The 27,247-nt window shown below is 47.3% G+C and overlaps 1 long non-coding RNA gene across 1 annotated transcript in view; it reads right to left on the bottom strand.

Annotated features, from left to right (window-relative positions):
- The window catches only part of LOC131418755 (uncharacterized), a 33,270-nt gene extending 6,358 nt beyond the window's left edge, over positions 1-26,912 (bottom strand). Inside the window, exon 1 of the long non-coding RNA XR_009223022.1 lies at positions 26,830-26,912. This is a non-coding gene — a long non-coding RNA (uncharacterized LOC131418755). The remainder of the gene's footprint in view (positions 1-26,829) is intronic.
- Between the last annotated feature and the right edge of the window lie 335 nt (positions 26,913-27,247).

Raw genomic sequence — 27,247 nt, 5'->3', positions numbered from 1 at the left:
CCTGACACCAGCCAAGTATAGACCAGACTTTCTGAAAGGCTTAGATACAGTAGAAGTACTGTACTGTACAGTTTGCAGTACTGAAACAGAAAATGGCTTAAAGGTGAATAGAAGACATCCTTGCCCTTCGGTCACTCAGCCTTTCCTGTTACACGGATTTCTTGCTGACCTCCTCTCCTCACACTGGCCTCTCTCCACATGCTTCCAACGCCATTTTGTTGGTGGTGGGGGTGTTCATATTCTCTTTATCTGCCAAGACTCTCGCCCCCGTCCAGTGATGTGTTGGAGCTGGCTTATACCAATTTGCAAGTTTGTTGTGAAATTTTCAAGACTCTTTCAAGCTTGTTATTCACCCTTTGGTAGCTTAAAATGGGCCAAGGTTGGAATGTTTACACCATGGAAATCAGCCAGTGCTACCAATCAGATTTTTTTTTTAGAGAGCTGGTCATTAATCCTTTACCAATATACCCTTGTATACACTTTCTTCAGGACCAGCTAAATACTTTGCTGGGTCCAGTGCAAAATGAAAATGCAAGGCTCTTAAGAATTTCAAGGCAACAACAACAGAGCCTGAAACCAGGCATTAGGCCCTTCTAAGCGGGCTGTGGACAGGTCACACATCAAGGACATTGGCCCTGTCTCTACTCCATGTATACTCTCCATCCCTGGAGCCCCCACCCACAGCCATGTCTCCCTAGAGGTAACGGGAGAGCATACTCAAACAAAAGTCTGCACAAAATTTATTAAGCAAAACTATCCAGCTCTGCTTAGTCTCTTCTTTTCCATCTAAACAGCCCTCTTGGGCCTTATCTTTTGTAACCAAAAAGCTCCAAGGACCATCTAAAACAAAGGGAGCATCCTCCTCTGAGAAGAATCCTCCCCTCTTCTAGAATCTTCAGTTTGGCACCATTTCATTGATTTAATAGCTATTTTTCTCCCATTTATGATTGGAAGTAAGTTGGGATGGCTCAGGCAGCTCTAAAGGGCAGGGTAGGAGTTTAGAGATGGTGGTGATATTTTACTGACTTGGTAGCACTCAGAATCCTGCAAGCCTGACTCTGCAAGAAACTGCAGAGATCTTTAGTTCAGGGTTTAAGGTAAAACTGTAGCCATGGAATCAGGTTTGCAAACCAACTTTGACATGGAGAGGGCCGCCCTGACCCCTCCCCAGTCAGCCCCTCTGCAGGGCCCACTCTGTGCCTTGAGTCCTATTTCCCATGTTCCTCCTGCCATCCCCAACCCTGCTGTCCTGCACTCAACACCCTGTCATACTCTGCATCTTTGTTCACACCATCCCCTCTGCTCCAATTCCTTCCATTCTATAACACACTTGCTGGGCTCCTTTTTTTCTTTGTGAGGAAGATAAGCCCTGAGCTAAAATCCATGCCAATCCTCCTCCTTTTGCTGAGGAAGACTGGCCCTGGGTTAACATCTGTGCCCGTGTTCCTCCACTTTTATATGGGATGACACCACAACATGGCCTGACATGAGGTGCATCGGTGCAGGCCCGGGATCCGAACCCGGGCCGCCAGCAGCGGAGCTCGTGCACTTAACTGCTACACCACGGGACCAGCGGAGTTGGGCTCCTGTTTTGTCCTGCAACGCCTCTGGGTAGCGCTTGTGGCTTCCATGGTGAGACCCTCCCACTGCAGGAGGTGTGCACCTTGTTGGAGTATAAGTTACCTCTGTGGGTATCTGACCCTCTTCTTAGGCTGGAAGCTCCTCCAGGGAAGGGATCTGACTTATCCACCTCTGGCTGTGTCTCACCCGTGCCCAGCATGGTGCCTACCACAGAGACTCCATCAGGACATGCTGACAGGATTGGCACAAAGGGAGACAGAGATGGGTATCTCTTAGGCTTGGAAGAGGCCAGAGGGAATGGAGGAAGGAGAGAGAACTGAGTTGTGTGGCAGCTGTTTGAAAAGCAAGAAGTACAGAGATCTTTAGCAAAACTTTGCTAACAAAAGAGAAAAACCCAGGACTAATTCCTCCACCAATGACTGCACTGACTAAATGCATTCTGGATTAAAGACACTGTCTCCAGAGAGGGGACTGGGGTGTGGCAGGAGCCGATGAGCAGTGCTGCTAAGGAGTGTGACAAATGAGGGTTTGCCTCTGATGGGCCAAGAAGGTCAGACTGTGGGATGGAAAGTGGGCAGGGCTCAGCTGAGACACCAGGCATTGACCCAGTTGGGCAGACAGAGCTGGACTCTAGCTGGCGAGTTGGGGTGTAAGCCAAATTCCAAACTCTCCATGGACATCGTTGACAAGGGTCAGCTGAGCAGGCCCTGATGTCAGCCAAGCAAACCCAGATCCAAAGCAAATGCATCCCCTGAAGGGACCTGCAGGATAAGGGAAAGGAGGCCTCTGCGATCTCAGTGGGGCTGGGGCTCCTGCCACCATCCTGACACTGGTTTGTAGCAGAGTTGGGCCGTGGTCCAAGGCTTCTGCAGGGTCCCCAGGCTCACAGCTTTCCAGAGCTTTGCCAACCTGGCCCGATCCTTAAATCAGATTCCCAGACTGCCAGTGTTGCCTATGCAGGGAGCAGAGTGCCTGACCTGACGGCATCTGGTTTTTGCTCTTGTCCCTGGGGAGTAGATGTCTTGTAGACGTATCTGAGAAGGGCGCCATCAGTTTTACATACAGACTAGTCTTACACACACACACACACACACACACATCCCTCCAGCCTAAAGAGAAAAGGATACCACGTGCAGATACCAGAACTGGCAAAGACAGCAGACTGGCATTAGGGTGATGACATCAGGACAGTAAGGGTGCTGACTGGGTATTCACGTGTCTCTGAGCTCTCCACGAGCCTGTGTGTGAGTCCCTTAGCTCTTTAGAGTTCAGATCCAAGAACCGCCATTTTTTCATGTGCCAAGGGTCTCAGAGAATGGAAAAAATAGAAAAGCCTGCATCAGCAATGCATATTTCTCCATTAGATATTTTCAGCAGCTCTTCAAGCACAGGCCGGGGCAGTTTTAGCAACCCAGAAGTGGAGAGCGGATAACTGTCCCATTTTGCTTTCAAAGTGCTCCATTCACTCAGTTGTCAGAGCCCATTCATCCAGCGGTTCAGCAAGTGGCCTTGAGGGGACAAAGCCACGTGCCCTGAAAAGGGAGCAGAGCTGGCTCTGTGGCGTGTTTGTGATTTCCTAAGCTACTATCTTTGAACGTCTGCCACACAGCTCAGGGATGTCTCTGCACCCATTCAGCACCTTCCACTCCTGCTCTTGTTGTACTGAGGGAGTGAGACCCCAGGGTGGGGGTTTGCCCTCAGGCAACACACTGCTGGGAGAGGGGACAGCCCCCTGTGACAGCTCCCCGAGGAGGACAACACCAGGGGCCTCCAACAGCCAAAGTGCTGGGTCATCACAGAGGAGGGAGCAGAGAGCACACGTGGACAATGGGACCAGGGAGGGGCATCTGATGTGGCAGAGAAAGACAGAAACCACTGCAGGGAGATGAGGACAGGCTCCTAGGCTGGGGCTGCCCTGACTCCCAGGGGGGTTCACACTTTCTCTCTGGGCCTGTTTTCCTGTCCACAAATGGGGTGTATGACAGAGTCCCTATGGCATCCCCTCTGCTGTTCAGCTCAAACCCCAGACACACTGGGGAAGTTCCCAGTTCTCCAGGGTGGTAGGAGATGGGGGTGATGAGCAGAGGCAGAGGAGGAACAGTTGGGAGGGGAGGGGGCTGCAGGAAGTAGCAGAAGTCTCTCTGGCATCCTTACAGCTCACCCTGGAGAGGAGACTCAGGCTGTGTTCTGGAGCTGGCTGGCTGGGGAGCATGGGTGGGGAGGAGGATGCTGGGAGGGGAGCCACGGCAAATGTGGCTGCCAGGGGTGCTCAGAGGGCCACTACTCAGCCTGGTGCTAAGCTGCTAGTGAGAAGGCATGTTCCCCAGTGCTCTTTAGGTGGTGACAGGGCACTTGCATGGGAGAATCTGGGTGTTTTTGCTTTTCTGTTTTCCCTCAAAATGGGGTTGTGGAGAGCTAGCATTTACTGAGCACCTTCTCTGCATCAGGCCCTCAAATTGTCCCATTACTTGCAGGAGTGACCTCATTTCACCTTCAGATTCTCCAGGAAAGACCTGAGGTTAAGAGATGTTAGGCATCTTGCTGGAGGTCACACAGCTGAGAAGCAGCATAAGGCGGATTTGAGCCTGCTCTGAGTGGGTCTCAAGCCTTAGCTCTTTTTCACATCATCAGTGGCATTTCCTCTGAATTCTCTAGAGCCCTGAGTTCCTCTAAGATCCTTTAGGGTCACCCCAGCAGGTGGGCACTGAGGGTTCCAGGAAGGCTGGCAGCGAGAGCAGCTCCCATCCTCTGCCGGCTTCTGGGGAGTGTGACCCATGTTTAGAAAAGCCTGTGTTTGGTGTAGAGCTCTGCTGTCACCATCTTGAAATTTTGTCATTTTTTAAAGAAGGGATCCTGCATATTTGCTCTGCACTGGGCCCCACAAGTTACATAGTCTATCCCTCTGATGAGGTTTTCACATAAGGTGTCACTTGAGAAAGGTGTTTGCTGCTAGAGTCCCACGGACGGTGGCAGCCCCTGCCCTCTCCCTGGGCCCCTCAGCTCTGCTGGGACTTGGGGGCAGAGGCCCTTTGAGGGGCAGGAACTCCATGGCCGGAGCTTACACTGTGCTTCCTCTGTCAGTGAGGCCATCGTGCGTTTGCACCACATCTTTACCAAGGCCTGAAGACCTGCATCTCCAGCTGGCCCACTGGGGCCTGGGTGAGCAGCCAGCCCTGGCAGAGTTCCCCAGCCACCACCTGAGAAGTCCCTCTCCAAGGCCCACTCCTGCAGGCTGGCGGCACTTCCATCCTCCCCGACTGTAACAGTAGCCCCTTAAAAACTCACATAATCCCTCAGAGGGAGCAGAAGAGGAAAGACAAGTTGGCAAAAGCTGTTTTTCTAGGAAGAGATATTTTTAATTTCTTATCTATTTTCCCTTTTAAAAATAATATATATGAACACATTTGAGAAAATTCGACTATCTAGAAAAGCAGAAAATGTTAAAAGCTATATCAACCATAGCTCTCCTTCTCAAAGATAACCACTGTAAACACATTGATGTGTTTTCCTCAAACTTTTTTCTATACACAGATCTTGGGATTTCCCCCCCATTTGATTTACATAATGTCACACATATGAATATTGAATTTGAATATTGATGTGTTTTTTTTTTTTACTTAAGATTAGCACATGCTTTTTGATGGCTGTATGATGCTCCAGTACCTGTGAGCATGCCCTCATCCATGCAGCCATCTCCCATCATTGGCTCTTACAGTTGTCGCAACCACTAGAAACACTCATCTCTGCATCTGAAATGTTCATATGAGAGAGCGTCTCCTTGGGACAGGTTTCCAAAAGTAGAATGACAAAGAAAAGGTAGAAGCACGGTCAAGGCTCCCACTCCGTCCACCCTGCGTCACTGCTCTCCGAGCTGGCTGCACCGTCCTGATGGCCCCGAGGGCTGCACAGCAGGACCCCTGCATCGCTCCTCTCCCACACTGAGTGTGACCCTTTTATTGTTCACTTTCCTAAGTCAGAGAGCCCCGCTTTTCCCCAAGGTCACAATGAGAAGACTCCCTAGAAGGAAAAGGTCTGCACTTCCTGTAGTTGCGTCATTGAAGGTGCTGTCCCTTGGGTAGTGTAAGAGCTCCCACTTAAGAGTTTATTGCAAAGGAAGCACGTATTTCTTTTTTAATGGAGTTTATAAGCAGAGGTTTCAGTGGGTTCATCCCTGCCAATCAAGTATTGAAGGGCAGGTTTGGGGAGATTGGCTGGGCTTTCAGGGGCTGGAAGGCAGGGTATTGTGTATCCAGAAGGTTGGGACAGAGCGGGCCAGCAACAGACCCACCTTGCTGAACCTGGGGAGGCATGGAAGGACAGGGACACACAGATAAAGGGACAGAGAGCTGAGGGGACATGACCCGAGAGGGCATGTCATGTGGGGAGAAGCCCTGGAATGGGGGACTCAAGAGAGCTGGTTCCAGGCCAGCTACTGATTCACCTTATGACCACGGATGGGTCACTTCTGTCACTGGTGGGGCACTCTGGGAGGCCTCTTGGGGGAGCCAGTGCTGAGGGGGATGTGGAGCTGCAATTCAGTTACCACAGAGGCCTCAGCTGAACCCCCAAAACTCCGGAGCTGGGTGGCCCTTCAGACCCTTCAGGCAGTGGGGCACACCACAGCACCCACAACAGCCCTCTCCGGCCTTCCAATACACAGGTGTCAGAGTAGACGGAGCCCCATCTCTATAAAGATCTGTGACTCTGATGTGGTCCCAATGCCTAGGGCCACCTATCTGGCCCTGGATAGGGCAGTGGTGCCAGAGTCATCCCCAAAGGCAAGGGGGTCTCTGCGTGGGAGGTCTGAGCCTGGCCTTGACCTCCGTGGGTGGGGCTGGGTGACCGAGGGTTTGTGGGGCATCTCACCGAGCAGACCTGTTGGCCATCCTGCTGCCCGTGTTCAATTTCTATCAGGAGCTAGTATCCAGCCACCAGTACAGCCTGCAGACCCTGGCCAACTGCAAGCAGAACAGTGACTGACAAGCTGCTGAAGCACTATGAGGCCAAACTGACTGCAAGGAGAGAGTTTTGGAGGCCTTCCTCACTGACCCCATGTTCCAGCTGGCATTTAGCCCTGTCCTTGAGGACAAATGCATGGGGAGCCCACTGGGGGCCATGACAGTGAGGGCCACATCTGGGAGTAAGCCACACCTGGGGGCACCAGGGGGCCATGGCTGGGAGAGCCCAAGCCCTAACAGGCCCCAGCTCTGGGCTGCCTGGAGAATGGGGTTAAAGCCAGCCCCTGACCTAGAGGACCGCAGGCCTGTCCAGCTCCACAGAGCAGGCAGTGTGGGAAGGCGAGGGGGAGCTCCTGGTCCTGAGCCCACCTCCAGGCCCTTCCTCTTGCTGGCTTAGAGCCTCAAGCTCTGGGCTCTTGCCCTAGACAAGACCCTGGAAAAGTCTCCACATTAGAGTCTGAGATCAGAAGTGCTATGGGTGTCCGTCCTCAGCCCTGCTCATGGGAGTGCTGGGAGTTCAGAGAACCATCCTCCATCTGCTTTCTCTCTCCCTCTCTACCTTGCTGCTTTCTCTGACTTGCGTCATCACAGTCTCTCTCCTTCCTCATCCTTACCTCTGTCCCTCTCCCCCTGCCTCTCCCTCCTGCAGATTCCCAGGCACATTCTGACACTGCACGAGCTCCTGGCCCACTTTTCACATGCACATCCAGCCAACAGCCTGGACGACGCCAGGGCTAAACTGGGGGGTTGTCTGGGTGAGCTCGCCTCCCGGGTGCCCCCGCCAGTGGACAGGCCAGGGCTGAGGATGCTCCCCAGCGGGAGTTTGCTGAGCCCCAGATGGTAAATCTCATGTTCATTTTAGGATCCCAGGAGGTGGTGTTTGGGGGACCCCCAGCCTGCCCCACCTGGAAGCAGGGTCCCAGGAGCAATCTGAGTTCACAGCTGAAGCCCAGGGGGCAGTTGGTGGGATGGTGTGGGTGGTGTGCTGTCCCTGGCACAGTTGTGGTTCGAGGAAGGGCCCTGGGCACTCACGTGGGCCCATCTGCCAGGATGGGGATCGGCCCAGGGACTCACAGGCACTCTGCCAACTTCCTCTGTTCTCCAGTGCCAGTGTCTCACAACCTGTGGTATAGGAGCCCCAGAGGGGAGCCTGGGTGATGGGCCTTCATGAGCCCAAGACTGCAGTCAACAGCAGGCAGTGTCACGAGTGGACAAGCCCGTGACTTGTCCAGTGTCAGAGGCCCCAGCCCTCTGGTCAAGACACCTCCGCTGCCCCTCTTCCAGTCTCCAAAGCCCAGGGGGAAACCTTCCTCTGTGGGGGCAGAAGCAGGGGGACCAGGGAGGAGGTGCCTACAACAGCCCAGGCAGCAGCTGACAGTGGCCTGCACCAGGCGGTGGTATGAAGGTGAGGAGGAGGTTCAGATTCGGGGTGTGTTTTGAAGATGGAACCAACAGGAGTTTTTGATGCATTAGATGTGGGGAGAGAGAAGATGGGAGTCAAGGGCGATTCCAGAGTTTTTGGCTGAGCAAGCAGAAGGTTAGAGTTGCTGCTAACCGGGATGGAGAAAGGTGCAGGAGGGGCAGGTGTGGAGGGGGAATCTTTCTTGTTTCATTGGAGCTTAACTGGGGGCGTGTTGAACTTGAGATGGACAACAGTGGTGGAGAGGACAAGAAGGGAGGAGGGCATTTGAGTCTGGAGTGTAAGGGAGCGAGCCATTCGGGAGCCATCAGCTCGGAGATGGTATTATAGTCACAAGACTGGTGAGATAACCAGAGGAGTGAGTTTAGGCAGGAACGAGATGCGCACCAGGAGCTAGGCCCTGGGCTCTGCACCTTATGGAGGCCAAGAGATGATGAGCAGCCTTGTACTCAGTGATGGGCTGCCAGAAGCTGCAAAGGACGGTCGGTCTGCAGCGTGTGAGGTGCTGTCCCCAGCTCTGCCAACCACTCAGTGCCCTAAATGGCTTCCCGAGTCCAGCAAGAGGCAGCCAGTAGGGCCACGGATCCCAGCTGGGCAGAGGGAGGACCAGGTTGGACCAGGGCAGGGCACAGGCCCCGGAGTGGAGGTTCATTCAGGGAGCAGATGTAATCAGAGCGTGATTGTAGACTAACAGAAACCATTGTGGGGTGGGGACCCCAGTCCTCTCGTGCCGCAAGTAGCCAAATCCTGCACACTTCCCCAAGGAGAAGACTTGGGACACCAGCGAGGCTCCTCATCCCTGCCGGATGCCCTGTCCTGGTGCGGGCAGGGGTGAGGAAGGCACATGGGTGCCAAGGCATTTATTCTAAGATCCTGATCCCATTTCCCGCAGCCTACTCGTCCTTTGTCCCACCTGATCACCTGTACCTGGCCTGAACACAGCCCTACTGGCACAGAAGAGAGTTTTCCTATGGGCCTGACAGCAGCCCTTTCATCCTCCTCTCTCCCTCCGGGGACTGAGGAAAGCTCCCAGCCCAGCAGGAAGCCATCAGATAACAAACCCTCCCTGGCTGTGCTCAGAAACACTCCTCCCCTGGGGCTGGCTCTCTCCTACCTCTGGCCTTTGTCCCGCTTTTTCTCCTGAACCTCATCTCTTGGGCTCAATGTAACCCAGGTTGTCACTTCCAGTTCCCCTGGGAGCCTGCGGCCCAGGGAACTCCTCCCTAGCTGCGTGGACGGTGTGGCTCTCAGCACAAACCCCAGCCGGGGCTGGCAGGAGTCCTGAGCAGCTGCAGCTGGCACTTGTCTAACAGTGAAACTAGTGTTGCTACTCTGGGATCGCCCCCATGTTTGTAGCAAATACAGCCCTCCTCAGCAAAATCCCCACCCTCTTCAAAAGAAATGGTTCTGCTTACTTTTGCTAACTTCCAAATATGAGTCCATATCCAGGGAACTAGCATATCTTTGAAAGGTGCCACTCGAGAAGAGGGCTAGGGCCTGGGTTGCTGAGAGCATTGCTGGGAGCGACGGCCTGAGGCTCCTAAGGAAGAGACCCCATCTCCATGCCCCAATCTGATAACCAGAAAAAAACGGATGATAATAGTTTTATAATAACAACTTTGAAACCAGTGATAATAGCAACAGTGATCACTGCCATTTATTCAAGCACCTGCCGTGTGTGCTGGGCCTGAGGTCAGCACGTGAAATGTGTTGTCGGGGGAAGAGGGAGAATCTCCCTCTGCCCTTTTCCTTAAGGTTCTTAAGGCTGGCCAAATAATTAACAAGACAGGTTAGCAGGAGAAAATAATACCAAGTTTAATAACATGTATACATGGGAGAAAGCAGGGACACTGCGTTTCTCAACACAATAGCAGAAATTCTTGTCTTAAATACCATGTTCAACCAAAGACAAGGAGGATGTTGGGGGTGGGGGTGTCAGTTACAGGAGATTATCACTAAAGCACTGTAAACAAGAGTAAGGTTTATTATGCAGTTTTAAGGCCTCACCTTCCACATTGATAAGTTTATAGAAATGACGTCATCCCCCCTCTTCCCAATACAGAGAGGGAGATACCTTTACAAATGGAGACTTCCCTTGTAAATGATTGTCTGGCAACTCCTCGCAGGGCCATCCAGAGAATGTGGCCAGAGAGACAGAACTTACGATAAGATGGGCTTGTTGGTGACTTTTCTATTGTAACCTCTATCCTACATTATCTTTATAGCAGTCATGATAATAACTCCTTCCTGAAACAGATCTTTTGTTTTAAATTCTTTAGGCAGTTTGGGAGGGGAAACTCAAATATTCTTCCTGAGTTCTCTGAGTCCTTATTGTCTTCAGCTCGAAATAATCCGCATACCAGAGTGGTGCTTCCTGGGGTAGCTTGCCCTGAGCACCATCAGTGTTCTCTTCCATCCTCACTATGACCTTCTACAGGTGAGCAAACTGAGGGTCAGAGGGGTCCAGTAATTGCTCGTCATGCTGAGTTCATTAATCACGGATCCAGCTCGACCAGTGTCATCTCTCATTGCTGGGAGGGTTAAATTGGACAGTGTCTACTACCACACACATTAACCAGCCCTCTTGGTGATCTGGTCGTGGTTGTAGAATTTGAGGCATCAGCAGACAAATAAGAGGTTTTGTGCTTTTCTTGGAGTAGGTGAGGTACTTTTTCCAGACGCTCCTCCCCACAAAATTACTAACATCCTAAGACTCCTGAAAACCCACCAAGGCTCTTAGCAAAGTTGGCAACTCACAGGCCTCTTTTCCCACCAATGCTATTTTTAAAAAGCAGTTAAATGGCGCCACCTCCTGGAGGAGGAGTGTTGCGGCAGCCAGAACAGGACAAATAGGAAAGTTGTCCTTATTCTCAGATTAAGGGGCAAGGTGTGTTCTGCTCCCCCCCAGACGTGCTGGAGCCTACGGGAGTCAGTCTTTCCATGAGCCAGCACGATTGCCAGGTGCTCCAAAACTAAGACATTCCAGGGCCCGAACATTAAGGAAGCAACTGTATAAAGTGCATTGGGGGAGGGGTGGAAAGAGTAACTGCAAAGGCCCTGAGGCAGGATGGGTGGGTAGAGTTCGATGGATGGAGATAAGACCAGTAGTGGTGTGGGGGACAGAGTAATGAAGAAAAGTTTTTTCCTGTACTCCCGTCCTCCTCTCAGTTTTGCCGTCTCTGTTCCACGTGGTCCAGACTTTTAGATCAGACCTGCTTTCTAGCTATTAATCTCTATTTCCTTCTCTCTGAAATAAGAACACCTGTCTCCTTGGGCTGTCAGAAGGGTGATGTGAGCTCATGCCCATAGAGTGCCCAGCACAGCAGGTATTCAATAGGCATGCTCTTTCCCCATCCGTGACCACAGTCTCCACCTGAGCATCCTGGGTGCCAGGCCTTCTTCCTAGGTCTGGCCAGAGGCCTGGCATTCCCTTCTCCCTGAGAGGTGGGTGCAGCCTGTCTCTGACTTATTTTCTGTCCCCACAGGATAATGCACAATAAAGTAAACGAGACAGAGAGCATCCAGGAAAACATAGCCATGGAGTGGATGATCATCAAAGGCTATGAGACCCACCTGGACACCAGCCAGACTTTTGTGAGATGGGGCATGGCACTCTGCCTCCCCCCAACCTCAAGGTAGGCCCCAGCAGTGGTGGCATTCGAGGACACCACCAGTTGGTTTGTCTACCTTGTGCCAAAAACCGGCACGTGTGATTGCGGAGTATTCTAGGGCTGCTGGAGGAACATGACAGCTGTATGTAGATGTTGGTACCTGCACAAATAGATGCAGATATTACTGGTTTTCACAGTTCCCTTCTCTCCAGATGTACACATGGTTCTTCCCAGATGCCCTTGCTGTGTCTGTGGATGTCATAGTAAACAGTGACAGGTCCATTTGGGGAGAGAGGACTGGAGAATGAGGACAGATACTGATTGGCCTGGTGAATCACAAGCATGTTCTGCATCTGAGGGGAAGTCGTGTGAGTCAGTCCCTCTGTCCCTTGCTCATCATCCTTGGCCCCTTGCGGGAGGCCGTGATCACAGCGGTTCTCATGGGTAGGAGTTTGCCTTCACCCTCAGCCTCCACTCTCCTTGGGAGCGGTGTTTGAGAGACACAGCCCTGTGAGGGGGCAGCTAGAGGCTGTGACTGAGGGGACTGACTTCCAACTCAGAGACGTTAGAGCCGCAAGGGGTTTGAGGGTCACCTCTTCAGATTCCACTTGTTTGGCACCCTCAGCTTCTGCTTGCATGCCCCCGAGGTGACCTCCACCTCAGATGGGCCTCCTGAGTTCCTTCTATCCAGCCCTGGGACTCTCTGAGCAGAGGAAAAGCTCGCCAGCACCTCCTGTGGCCTGTGCAGCTGCCTTTGGACCCTGCTGCCCTTAGCAAGGGTATTGTCGACTTGGAGTTTTGTCCTGAGCCCCTCTGTGTGGCACCTGTGCCTTTTCCCTAGGCTGAGCCTGTGACCTGCTGGGCCCAGAGCCAGCCTCCCTGTGTCCTGGCTCCCCCTGAGCTGCATTGGGTCCAAGTTGGAAGTGCCCCAAAGAATGACCTCTCCTGGGGTGGGCAGTGTCACCACAGTCCAGGAATCTGCTCCATTGTCCTGAACCTAAGCATTTCCTCCCATCCTGAGGGGCTGGGCTGGATGTGGAGACCAGACAAGGGGGCCCAGCAAGGTTCTCAACAGTGATGGATGTGGGCAGGAGGCAGAGTGGTGGCCCAGAGCAGGCCTGGGGAGATGGAGCGTCAGGGAGGGCTTCCCGAGGAGGCATCACTGGAGTCGAGTCTTGAAGGATAAGTAGGAGTGCACAGGGTGGATGGGGTGAATGAAGGCCCTTCCAGGCCAAGGAGCAGCACTCAGGAGCCACAGGTAACTTGCCCTGGAACTAGAGTGGGAGCAGAGAGGGGAGGCGGTGGTAAGGAAGGAGAAGAGCTGGAGCAGCCTGCTGGCGGGCCTTGAAGGCCTGAGTCCCGAGGACAGTGAGGAGCTGGCGGAGTAAGTGGGGAAAGGAGGCCTGGAGCACGTCTTAGGGGAGCTGGGTCGGCAAATGGGTTCATCACAGTCCCCTGCTCTGCCCAGGAGTGGCTTCCGTGTGCACATTGTTGAGCACTGGGGGGCTCTCTGGGCTCTGCAGCCAAGCATGGCGTGACTGATTGGTGATGTCTGCTGCGGCTGTGTGTGGCAGCAGGTGCCCTGTGTCTCTTGCTCATCCCTCTGGGCCAGAGCCAGCTCCACACTTGTCCAGACTCCTCCCTCCTCCAGACCCAGCCCTAAAGAGGTACAGCCTTTTAGATACAGGCTACAACCTTCCTTAGAGGGGGAGTACAAACAATACCCTAGTTGGCCTAAATTCAGACACCAATTAAGAAAGCCTTCAGGTTCAACAATATACTTATCTTAATTTCAATCACAGAAACTAACTCCTAATCTAATACTACCATTAATCTATTAATTCATAGAAGTAGTACTGTTACTATAAGCAACAAGAATTATTTCTCCTTGCATAATCTTATATCAGAACAGATAATCACCAAAAGTTAACAATAAAATAAATTCAACCCAATAATTATTTATTACATTAATTGTTAACCCAACACAGGTAGGCATTCAAGGAAAGATTTAAAAAAGTAAAAGAAACTCGGCAAACACAACCCCCACCTGTTTACCAAAAGCATCTCCTGTGGCATTTCTGGTGTTACAGGCACTGCTTGCCCAGTGACACGGTGTAAAGGCTGCAGTGACTGGACCCTGCAAAGGCAGCATCATCATTTGTTGTCTAAATGAGGACTTGTATGAACGGCCACTCGAGGGTTTTACTCTCTTTTACTTTTAATCAGTGAAATTGACCTTTCCCTGAAGAGGCGGGAATGACAAAATAAGATGAGAAGACCCTGTGGAGCTTCAATTAATTCAAAAAAAAAAAAAGGTAAGCCAAATCAAGGGATAACAAATCTTAAATGGACTAACAATTTTGGTTAGGGTGACCTCAGAGAAGAAAATAACCTCTGAGTGATTAGACCAACTAGTCAAAATATTTCATCACTTATTGATCCAAAATATTGATCAACAGAACAAATTAGCCTCGGGATAACAGCACAATCCTATTCTAGAGTCCATATCCACAATAAGGTGTATGACTGCGATGTTGGATCAGGAAATCCCAGTGGTGTAGCCACTGTTAATGTCTCATTTGTTGAATGATTCAAGTCCTATGTGATCTGAGTTCAGACCAGAGTAATCCAGTCAGTTTCTATCTATTCCGTATTTCTCCCAGTAAGAAAGGGCAAGAGAAACAAGGCGTACTTTACAAAAGCACTTTCAAACTAATAGATGATATAATCTTAATCTAATATATATATGTATATAGCCCTGGCAATGAACGGGGTTTGTTAGGCTGGCTGATTAATTGAATGAAACGTAAACCTGTATAGCCAGAGGTTCAATTTTTCTCCCTAACAGCATGTTCATAATCAATCATCTTTTATTAATTGTCCCCAATCTACTTTCCATAGCATGCCTTACACTAATTGAATGAAAAGTATTAGGTTATATATGGCTCCGTAAAGGACCACACATCATTGGCCCCATGATCTGTGGAGACAACAGTATTTACATCAGTGTCACAAGGCCATCAGCTGGAGTTCACACTGGAACACGTACCCAGGAAAACTGCCTACAAAGGACCCATTAGCACACAACAGAACAAGTAATGTGGACTTTTGTCAATGACCTAGTATTTAAAATGGTAGGATAAAGATGCAGGACTCTAAAGTGTTCATGGAAATGCTGAATGCACAACTCAGAAATAAGGAATAATCGACAAGGTAAACCAACTTCAATAGATTTATAATTGCTTACATGTACACAGGAAGAGTTTTTGCTGAACAATTAAGTATTCGTGTATTTGTCTTGATGAAAACATGAAACTTTATGTTGAATAAAAATGGGCCATTTTCCTGTATTAGTACATTACTACTCATCATTTAGTCAATTTCTATAGTTAATGGAGTTATAAACATAATTACAAAGTCATGCATCCATCAGAAAACAACTATGAATGAATCTGGAAATTGTAGGGCCAAAAATAATGTTTTCAATATTATGTATTAGAACATGTATATACATAACAAGGATGAGAGAAAACTTTGATTAAAGGAGATTAAAATATAATCTAATCTTAAAAGAGTAAAAAGGGTGTCAGTCCTGGGAGACTGGGGATAGGCAGTAAAATTTCACAGAATTCTGAGACTGGAAATGGGCCATTCCCTACTTTCATTTTTTTATTGTCGTTGCCAAGGGAATTTTTCCACCAAGAACAGAGAGATGGAGGGGAAAGAGGACATGGAATGATATTACAGACGTGAGAAGGTTTCCATTTTCAAGACACCTTAGAGCAGCCAGGTGTCCATATTCTAGACCATGTAACCACAAAGAATTTCCCCTGGCAGATGCCTTCTGTAGCTCTTCCCTCCAAATTTACACTCATTGCTCCTGGTGAGATCATCCTAAATGAGAACAGGCTGGGAGAAACACAGAGCTGCCTGGAGGAAAGCCCATCTTGTAAATTTACCCTGCGCTGGAGCTGACTGGGCAGAGGACAGGAGCTGCACGATGGATACCGACCCCTCTTCAGTCCAGGGACTTTCTTTTATTGCCCAAAGCACTGGCTGTAACACTGAAGTTCGCTGAAGGCCAATGGGATGAGGTGTAAGACTAAGGTGTCGATAAAACACATGATGCAACATGTTTTCATGTGTAGCAATATGTGCACAACTAGGGAGAAGGGCCCTAACGTCTTTATGATCCTTAAGGGGAATTTGACTCACACCAATTTAGGGATCATTGGCAATAATGTGTCATGTAGAAGAAGGATCGTCAATCTAAACGAACTTATTCACACACTTAGTGTCCTAGTCTGTATGGGATGTCGTAACGATAATACCATAGACTGGGTACTTTATTTATTTTTTTTGCTGAGGAAGATTCACCATGAGCTAACATCCATGCCTGTCTTCCTTTATTTTGTGTGTGGGTCACCCCCACAGCATGGCTGCTGATGAGTGGTATAGGTCTGTGTCCAGGAACTGAACCCATGCTACCAAGAGGAGCTCACTGAACTTAACCAGTAGGCTGTGGGCAGGCCCCTAGACTGGGCACTTTTGGGGTTCCTTTTGTGTGTGTGAGGAACATCAGCCCTGAGCTAACATCTGATGCCAATCCTCCTCTTTTTTGCTGAGGAAGATTGGCCCTGGGCTAACATCTGTGCCCATCTTCCTATACTTTTTATATGGGACGCAGCCAGAACATGGCTTGACAAGCTGTGCATCAGTGTGTGCCCAGGATCTGAACCTGCAAACCCTTGGGCCACCATAGCGGAGCACCCACACTTAGCCACTGCACCGCCGGGCCATCTGTAGACTGGGCACTTTTAACAACAGAAGTGCATTCCTCACAGTTCTGAAGACTGGGATGTTCAAGATCTAGGTTCAAGCTGATTTGTTTTTGGTGAGAGCTCTCTTCCTGTTTTGCAGAAGGACAACATCTTGCTCTACTCTCATCTAGCAGAGAGAGCTCTGGCCTTCCATCTCCCTATAAGGGCACTAATCCCATCATGGGGGCTTCACACTCATGGCCTCATCTAAGCTAATTAACTCCCAAAGGCCCCACTTCCAAATACAATCACTTCAGGGATTAAGATTTTAACGTATGAAATTGGATTACGTAGACATTCAGTCCATAGCATTCATGAAACCAACAATTAACACATATTTATAAAAGTCATACAGCCCCAACTGAAGAATGTTCTGGAGATCATGTGGCAAATGATACAATGTCTTTCCCTTTACAGAATCTTCTAGTGGAGGCAATAAAAATTAACAGCCAAACAAAGCTTGTGATATTAAAAAGCTAACATAGATCAATTATGACAGATTGTATTTACAATTGTTTTCTGGTAAGACAGGTCTGATTATCAGAGTCCAGATTAAGCAAATTCCCCTGGATGAGGGCATGTGTGGCAGTCTCACCTAAAAATGCTCTTTCCTTTTTGAAATTTTATTTCATCTAGTCCTGTTTGCTTCCACATCCCTTTGGTGTTTTCAAACTTACAGTATTTATTAAATCAACGTTTAATTGTTGCTCTGACTTTACCACATCTGACTGGAAGCAGAAGTTACTGGACTTGGCTGGAATGAAATTTCAGTTCATTTTTCCTCCTCTTTCTGCTCAGACTCTCTTCTCTCACTGTTGAAATAGCAAATGCCTTAAGAGAGAAGCCACGTGGAGCTGGTGCTCACAATCTTCTGCTTCCCTCGTCTCAGAGATTGTAGACCCCCAAGTCCTGTCTGCACGGGATGTTCTAAGACCCTTCATACAGCTGTTCTGTGTGCATTGTACAGCTTTTCTAGCTGCCCCAGGAAAGCTACTCAATAAAAGTGGAAGCTGCAGTAATTTTACCCTGAAATGTTTTAAACCAATGAGCATTTGTCATTTTTCAATGAGTATTTCTATAATTTTATAAGAAACATTTAAATAGGAATTTTAACAGCAATAATGGCTGTTCTTTGGCCAGAATTCCATGTCATTCATTGTTTGGAATTATATCTAAGCTTTGATGGACTCTCCTCAGTGCCTTTTAAAATATCACTGTTCCTTACATTTAAATATCTTGTGATGGGTTTGTATCAGTCACTTCTTTTGTACCATTTCAGATCCTCTTGGGTCCTCCTACCCTTGAGTCATATGTCATTTAGCAACCAGCTTTTCAGGTATCATATTTGCTTTATGCAAGTGCCTCCTGACTGCTCCTGACATTTTGTCCCTGTGCCCTCTGCCTCTCCCTCTCGCCCTGGGGTGTCCATGTTGATGCTGAGGTGTGAAAAACTTCCTGATCAAGCCCACACATGCACGGCCATGCTCCTTGTTGTATGGATGTGTGTGTGTTCAGCAATTCTGTGTGGTCACAGGGTGCACAGCTATTATGGCATCTATGTGAAGGTGTGTTTTGTTGATATCTGTGTGTGTTTAGAGAGTTCAAGTCACTGTGGGCTCTGAGACAGTGAGTGGTCTGTAAGTGTGTGAGTTTGTGTGTATGTTCTGAGTATCAGTGTGCATTATCAGGTGTAGTTTACAGTCTGAATGCTGATGGTCATTTACAAATAGTGTGCATGTGTGTGTGGGTGTGTTGTCAGCATTTCCATGTGTTCAGAGGATGTCTGTCATTGTGGGAATGTGTGGAATAAGTATGTTGTTACAGATCAGCATGGGCACCAACATTGTTTGCCTGTTACTAGTTCAACACTCAACACCCCTGAAGAAACATTGAGTCCAGACATTCACAGGCCCCATCAGGCCCACAGAGATCCTACTCAGCTGTTTTCTTCCCATCACAGAAATATGAACAGGTAGCCAAGGACCACTTGATATTTGAGAAAATCCTCTAGCATGAAAAATGGAGCAAGAAACACATACACTGAAGTGAAGGACTAAAGGAGTAGCAAGGAAATCCAGAGATCATAGTGAAACTTCAATTGCATATATAGTAACATCTTCAAAACAATTAGACATGGGCCGGTCCCATGGCCTAGTGGTTAAGCTCAGAGAACTCTACTTCAGCAGCCCAGGCTCCATTCCTGGGTGTGGACCTACACCACTCATCAGTGGCCAGGCTGTGGTGGCAACCCACATACAAAATAGAGGAAGACTGGCACAGATGTTAGCTCAGGGTGAATCCTCCTCAGCAAAGGAAAAAAAAAAAGAAGATAAAACATCCATTAAGTGTATATATATATGTATTGATGTTACTGCACAATATTGGGGTTCTCTTGCCCAATGCACATTTAAAAAACCAGTTATTCTGGCATCAGCTTTTGGGAAAAGAATTGTAGCTTTATTTTTGTGAGATTTATCTGCAAGGAGACAGGGGCCATGTGTCTGTCTCAGATCTGTCTCCCCGATCCAGGGCTTGGAGCACAATTTATGGGATGAAGGGCAGGGCCGTCTGACATGTGGCAGTACATGATTGGAAGTAAGGAGAAGTGAAGTAATTGATGATCTGCACAAGCAAAGTCAAGCTTTGTGGCTCTTCATCGGATGTGTGTTCAGAAATTGGCAGTGTTACGATGATCTGAAGATGGAGCTTTTAACTCCTTGATGTCAAAAATGTCATTTATCGAGCATTTGCGCAGGTGTAGCTGATGGGTTGGTGGTGTCAACTGGCCTGAACTGGACTAGGGGTCTCAGTTCCTGAAAGAAAACTCTTAACTAATCTGTTGATAAGATGGGGTCAGTTGAACTGGTCCTGGAGGGCCCATGGTTATGTTGGTATATGCATATATATGCATATGCCTGAGATTATCTATATGTGTGTTAAATGTAGAATATATGCAAAACCAGGCTCTAGTGAAAGTGGTCAGGACAGATTTTAATCAGTAATATACCACTGCAATAGGGAAGAGGGAACAGGGTGAACTGAACTCAGTTTGATTTGTACAGAGGTGACTGGGCATTTGAAAGGGAGAATGAGGGAGCAGGCAGAGGGGTGAGCAGGGGCTCAGTAGAGTCAGGGAGGGAAAAGTTACAGAGTGTTGGTCAGTGCAGTGTAATCTGGCCAGTTGTGTCTGCTGGTTGGAAATGATCAAAGTTTCACTTTTCTCCTCTCACAGAGTCTGGGAGACAGACACCCTATCCTCATCTCAAGTAATGGCTCTCAGGACCTTGAGAAATGCATTCCTTGGTTATTAGAGACACATAAAACTCAAAAGGACAGAGGAAACATTCACAATTGTAAGCACTTTTGGGTAAATGCTCTAAGAAATGGATGTCAGAGGCCAATGATTGAGTGTTGGCCAGAACAAACAGTCAAATCTTTTGGCTGCCTTGAGCTTTCTCAGGCCGACACTCTTTAAGGGGGCAGGGGTCATCCTAGGGATGTGGATTTGAGCTGTTAGAAACTGTGTCAGTGTTTAAGTCTTATAATGCGTGTAGGGGTGTGAAACCGTTTGTGCTGAGAGGCTGTAGTTATTATAGGACAAGATTGAGGCCTAGTCAAGAAGAGGGCTCAATGGAGCCTGGCTTGAGCTTGGTCAAGTACAGGATCATATATAGAAATAAGATATGTACATTTTTTGGATAATATAAATCATTATATTGAATAATATAATATATTGAATTAAATAATATATATAATGAATATATATTGAATGTGTATAAATAAGTATATGTACATATACTTGAATTACATAATATAAATATATAGAAGAGAGTAACATCAACATCATGGCGGAGTGAGCTTCCCCTATTGAACTCTCCTCCTCTAAGACACAACAAAAAGGACATTCATAGTCCAACAGAAGCTATTCACAAATAATATAAATATATATATGATTTAAAGGAATATTCAGACATAATAGAAATTTCCAGGGCCAGCTCCGGGGCTTAGCAGTTAGGTGCGCGCGCTCCACTGCTGATGGCCCGGGTTCGGATCTCAGGTAAGCACCAACGCACTGCTTCTCCGGCCATGCTGAGGTGGCGTCCCACATACAGCAACTAGAAGGATGTGCAACTATGACATACAACTATCTACTGGGGCAAACAAAAAAAGGAGGAGGATTGGCAATAGGTGTTAGCTCAGAGCCAGTCTTCCTCAGCAAAAAGAGGAGGACTAGCATGGATGTTAGCTCAGGGCTAATCTTCCTCACACACACAAAAAAGAAATTTCCAGAATTAATAAAAGACTTCTATTCTAGATTCAGGCAGGTGAACACATCTCAAGCATAACTTAAAAAAAAAATTTAGAGTCAGATCCATCCAGGGAAACCAAAGAACACCAAATACAAAAGAAGATATTCAAAGCCCCACAGAGGGACAGAACACTTACAGAGACTTACATTTAGACCTATGATACATTTCTTAACAATGGAAGGCAAGAGAGAGTTGGATTAAATCTTCAAGGTACAGAGAGAAAATAACTTTCAGTGTGTACCCAATCAAACCATATCTCAAGAACTGGGGTGAATTAAAGATATTTTTATGCAAACATTTACTAAGAGTATTACCACCAACAAATGCTCATTAAGGATCTTTTAAAGAATGTACTTTAAGGGGGCCAGCCACCCGGTGTAGTGGTTTAAGTTCAGCACGCTCTGCTTCCAAGGCGTGGGTTCATGGGTTCAGATCCTAGGGGTGGACCTACACCACTCATCAGCCATGACATGGTGGTGACCCACATACAAAAATAGAGGAAGACTGGCACAGAGGTTAGCACAGAGCTAATATTACTCAAGGAAAAAAATTAAAAAGTAAAATGAATGTACTTTAACAAAAAATTGATAGAAGAAATGCTAAGATGTAAAAATGGATCATGAGGATAAAAAAGGGTAAACATCTGAATAAATCATTGAAAGCATGACTTTATGAAACAATAATAATATTGACAATGTATGACAGATGGAGTTAAAAACTAATGACAAGGGAACTTCTGTTTTAGAGTAGACTAGGACAGGAAAGCACTCTTGCTGCAAAACTGGGCATAGACAGATAAATTATAGATATATTTTTAGAGCATCAGAGAACTTCAGAACCAACCAACTAAAATTCCAGAAAGAAGAAAAACTCTTTTATGTGAGCAAGGATTTTTACCTTTCTTTCCCAAACAAGCATTTTCTGATTCTGGGTGCCTGCTGAGGATCTGGCTTGCTCAGTCAGAGCCTCGGCTAGGGAAAAGAGAAACTAGACAAACTTGTAGTGATTCTGCAGGATTGGTGTGGCAGAGGAAACCTGAGGGCTTTCAGACACACAACTGCTCTTCCTCACAGCACCTGTGCTAAGTTTTGGTGCCACACAGGAATCTGGGGAACTAGGCCAAAAGTTTCCATAAAGCAAAGTGAAACCTCCAGAAGTGGTGGAAGTGGCCTAAGTCAAACATACTGCTAGTCTGACCTTCAGGGAATGTGCCATATTGTGAGGCGATGTAAGGTAGGAGGCTGCAGAGCTGTACTGAAATGTCTGAAAGGCGTAGCTGTATTTTCTGTGGGCTCCCAAACCCGAGGAGACAGAGATCTACCAGACTTAGAACCAGACGCCTGTGCGGGGGAGGGGAGCAGAGCAAACAGGAACAGGGGGAAAGCGGAAGGGCTGGGTTTACTAAAAGTGAGACCCAGCCCCAAGTCTGATCAACATCTGATTGGACTCAGGTGATCCAACCTCACTGTTTCCCAACGAAGGACAATAAGGTCATGTGGAGCCTCTCGAGTTACGTTACACAGACCTTCCAAAGACACTGGTGAGAGGATGGAGAAGGCACGCCACAGACTGGGAGAAGACCTTTGCAAATCACATATCTGACAGGACTATAAAGAACTCTCAAAACTCAGCAATAAAAAAATCCAAGTTTAAAATGGGCACAGATTTGGACACTTCACCAAAGAAGATAAACAGATGACAAATAAGCACATGAAAAGATGTTCAACGTCATTAATCATGAGAAAAATGCACATGAAAACCACATTAAGATACTGCTATGTACATATTAGAATGTCTAAAATTAAAAATGTTGACCATACCAAGTGTTAATGAGGATGGAAAGTCACTGGAACACTCCTACATTGCTGGTAGGAACACAAAGTGGTTCAGCCTCTTTGTAAAACAGCTTTCAAGTGGAGTTTGTTATGCTGCTGTAACAAATTAGCACAAATTTCATGGCTTAAAACAGCTCAGATTTGTTTTACAGTTCTGTAGGTTAACAGTCTGACACGGGTCTCCTTGGACTAAAATCAAAGTGTTGGCAGAGCTACGTTCTCTTGGGGGGACTCTAAAGGTTAATCCATTTCCGAGCCTTTTCAAGCTTCTAGAGACAACCACATTCCTTAGCCTATGGCCCCCCTCCTCCACCCTCAAGACCAAGAACTAGGCATCCCTCTGGCCTTGCTTCCCTTGTGGCATCTTTTTTCTACTCGCCTGCTGTTCTTTCCCTTTTAAGGGCCTTTGTGATGCACTGGGCCCACCTGGATAATCCAGGATCATCTCCCTATTTTAAAGTCAGTTGATTAGCAACCTAAATTCCATCTGCAAACTTAATTCACCTTTGCCAAGTAAACTAATGTATTCCCAGGTTCCAGGGATTAGGACATCTTTGTGGGCCATGACTTTGCTACCACAAACAGTTTTTAAAATAAAGTTAAACATACACATACCATGTGACCCAGCAATTCCACTTCTAGGTGCTTACCCAAGAGAAGAAGACTAACGTTCACACAAAAACTTGTTTGCAAAGATTTATAGCAGCTTTATTCATAGTCAAAAAAGACAAAACTGAAAATAACTCAAATGTCCTTCAACTGGTGGATGGATAAACTGTGGTACATTCACACAATAGATACTACATTCACCAATAAAACAGAAGGAACTGCTGATACAGGCAACAACATGGATGAACACTAAAGTGAATGTATTGTGCTGCATGAAAGAATCCAGACTCAAAAGGCCAAACACTGTAGGATTCCATTTATATGATAGTCTAGAAAAGACAAACCATAGGGAAAGACAACAGATCATTAGTTGCCAGGGGTTAAGCGTGGGGGAAGAGTTGACTACAAAAGAGCAGCTGAAGGGAGTTCTGGGTGCTGGAACTTTTCTGTATCTCAATTTTGGTAGTGGCACAGCTCTATGCATTTGTCAAAACAGTTGTACAAAGAGGAAAACAAATACATCATTTCTCAGTCATCAGATTGGCAAAACTTTAAAAATCTGACAATGCTGACCTGACAATTCTCAGGGAAAGGATGACTCAGACACTGTGGGCGAGAATGGAAATTGTTAAAACTTCAGAGGATGATTTGGCTGCAGCTCGTCAAGTTGCAGATGCACATCAGCCTCTGGCCCAGCAATCCACTCACAGGCAGGTGTCCATTCTAGGGAATCCACATGTGCTCGAGGAGACACACACAAGTATAGTTATTAAACATGGTATGGGAATGAATTAATTGTGGTTAGTAGTTATTTAAAAAAGAAAGGAAAAAATGCATATGGGAAAGAATCAACCCTGCTGGCTACGTATATGATCTGGGAAGGTAACTCACTGGTTTGTCTACTTAATAGTACGTAGCACAGACAACACTGTACTAGGAATCTGGAGACAAGCATCTGAGCATATAGTTCCAACTCTGCCACTAAGTAGCAGTCAGACTATGGATGACTTAACTTGAGAAACCTCACTTTTCATTTACTGGAAAATGAAGAGGTTAGGCTCTACAACCACTAAAATTATTTCCAACTCCACAATTCTATGCTTCAATAAGTCAACTATCAAAAATTATATTCCAAAGTACCTATGTTCAGAAACTGTTTTTCCCAGACACTCTGAAATTAGAAACTATCAGGGAAATAGGATATCTTAAAATATTGATACATAGGGCCGGCCCCGTGGCTTAGCAGTTAAGTGCGCGCACTCTGCTGCTGGCGGCCTGGGTTCGGATCCCGGGCGCGCACTGACGCATCGCTTCTCTGGCCATACTGAGGCCGTGTCCCACATACAGCAAATAGAAGGATGTGCAACTATGACATACAACTATCTACTGGGGCTTTGGGGGAAAAATAAATAAATAAAATTATTAAAAAAAAATTGATACATAAAATGGCACAAATTTCTTGGTACGTCTATGACAAGCTGTTTAATCAAGATGGTAACTCAGAAAGAGCGTATAAACAGCAAAACCTACCATATTAACTTGGGTCACCCTCAGGAAAAACATATGTCCTCTCCCACTTTAACATTCCAAAACAAATTCACCATACTAGTGAGTCCGTCTTGTCAAGTTCAGGTCTGTCTAGCCAGAAGTCATTCATGTATATGGTAAGATTTACTTCATTTTTTAACAAAGATAAAAAGATAAATGGCTTTTTGTATTTTTGCCTGTTTCATCTATAAAGATCTTACATTACAATTTAATAGCTTCAGCCTGCTACAGTAATTTAAAGAGCATTTTGAAACTTGTAATACGCCATGTCCAACAGGATCTAGTAAAAAAATCAGTAGTTCACAATCCAAAAATGCTTATTTAAATTCATTACCAACAATACTTACACTTCAAAGACACCAATAACCAACATGTCATTTGTTCCTCCTGCAGAATTTCATAGGTTGTTAAATTCTGGTATCATCCAAAAGTATAATTAGGATGCTATCAATAAAATGTATTTTTTTCATCAGAAATATTAAAACTAATAATTAAACTATTAAACTAAATGATTAACTAAATATTAGAACTAATGGCAACTAACGATCTGTTGTCTTTCCCTATGGTTTATCTTTTCTAGAATATCATATAAATGAAATCCTACCGTATTTGGCCTTTTAACCTTTCACCCTCTCAGTTGTGGGAGATCAAGATTTGGCCACCCTGAAATCTATCTCTTTACCTTGGTTGTTTTCTCTAGGGACATTTGACCTCCCCCACTAACTGCCTAAAGTATTTGACATGCTAACTCCTTCCTGGCACAGATCTATCATGATGGCTGTAAAGATAATGTAGGATAAATGTTACAATAGGAAAGTCACCAACAAGCCCATCTTATCGGAAGTTCTGTCTCTCTGGCCACCTTCTCTGGATGGCCCTGCAAGAAGTTGCCAGACAATCATTTACATTTATAAGGGAAATCTCCATTTGTAAAGGTATCTCCCTCTCTGTTTTGGGAAGAGGGGGGGATGGCCTCATTTCTAGAGGCTTATCAATGTGAAAGGTGAGGCCTTAAATCTGCATAATAACCTTCCTCTTGTTTACTGTGCTTTAGTGGTAATCTCCTGTAACTGACTCCCCCACCCCCAACATCCTCCTTTGTCATTGGCTGAACATGCTATTTAAGACGAGAATTTCTGCTATTGTGTTGAGAAACACAGTGTCCCTGCTTTCTCCCATGTATACATGTTATTAAACTTGGTATTATTTTCTCCTGCTAACCTGTCTTGTTAATTATTTGGCCAGCCAGAAGAACCTTAAGGAAAAGGGCAGAGGGATATCCCACCTGTTCCCCCGACACAGTCAAATCAAAATTCGAAAATTCTTGCTCTATGAGCTTTCCAAATCTAAATTCTTACAATTCTAAATGAGTATGGAGACAAAACACACACTACATACTACTTCTAAAAACCTCCTCCTTATCCGATTTTAATTTTAGCACCAACTGCCAAGAAAAACCTTTCCACTGAAACCAAAATTCCATACACATTATGTCAATCATCAATTGATCAGTCATCAGTCTATGCTAACAGAAGGTGAGTTATTATTAGGAAGCTACATAATTTGCACCAAAGACTGTTTAAAGCTCCTTTCATTAAATGCAGTTTACAACAATTCACAGGCTTCAAAGTTCCCCTTGCAAATATAGAGTCAATTATCAGAAACCATTAATGGGATTAGGCTTTTCTCTGAAGGTGGTCCCAAGGAAGCAGGAACGCTTATTTGTTTCAAGAACGCAATGAGGAGCCCAATAGCCTGAGCGGAGTCAGGCAGAGGAGCGCTGACCACAGTCCATCTTCTGAAGGAAAGTGTTCACCCCGGGATGTCGAGACCTGGCCTAGACGGGCCCCGGGGGGCACGAACTCAAGGGCTGGCGCAGAGGGCAGGCGACTCCTTGCCGCCCCCTGCACCTCCGCTGGGTGGGCAGGAGGCCCCGCCGGGGTGGGGCCCCGCCAAGGCAGAGGGACCCGCCGGCCAGGCGGCGCTCCTCTGCTCCTCAAAGGTACAGAGTTGGGCTCCCCCGCCTGGGGCAGCCCGCCAGCAGCCCAGTCCCCTGACCCCATCCGCCGACCCCCCGACCGCCCTCCCGCCATCTGCAGTGGAGATCTCCACGCCGAGACCGCCGCCCACCGCCTACCTCAGCGCCGCCTCCTGCCCAGCGCTCCTCCACACTGCAGAAAGGAGAGCTCCCCTGTGCTGAAAATCATGAAGGAAGGATCCAGAAACCACCAATCCCCCTACACAAACCTCAGAGACAGCCACCTGCGCACCTGGGGCCCCGCCTCCAGTGCACGTTCCCCGGGGCTCTCCAGCTCGCCAACCCATCTGCCGCTCTGAGAGCCAGTCCTGCGCATGCGCGGGCCTCCAAGACTACAGTGGGAGACGCTGGGGAGCACCCGGAGGGGAATGGGGGTGCGGGGACCAAGGTGTACCTGAGAGGGGAGCGGGAGCTGGCTGGCACTCTGCAGGCCTTGACTCTGCTCTCCCTGGATGACCAGCAGCTCCTGGAGAAAATCTGCCTTCCCTTGAGGTGGCTCCTCCTGTCCTGAGCAGCA

Source organism: Diceros bicornis, chromosome 19, assembly GCF_020826845.1.
Source record: "Diceros bicornis minor isolate mBicDic1 chromosome 19, mDicBic1.mat.cur, whole genome shotgun sequence".
NCBI lineage: Eukaryota > Metazoa > Chordata > Mammalia > Perissodactyla > Rhinocerotidae > Diceros > Diceros bicornis.
The sequence above is the reverse complement of the archived record's forward strand: the minus strand, read 5'-3'. Positions and strand labels throughout refer to the sequence as shown.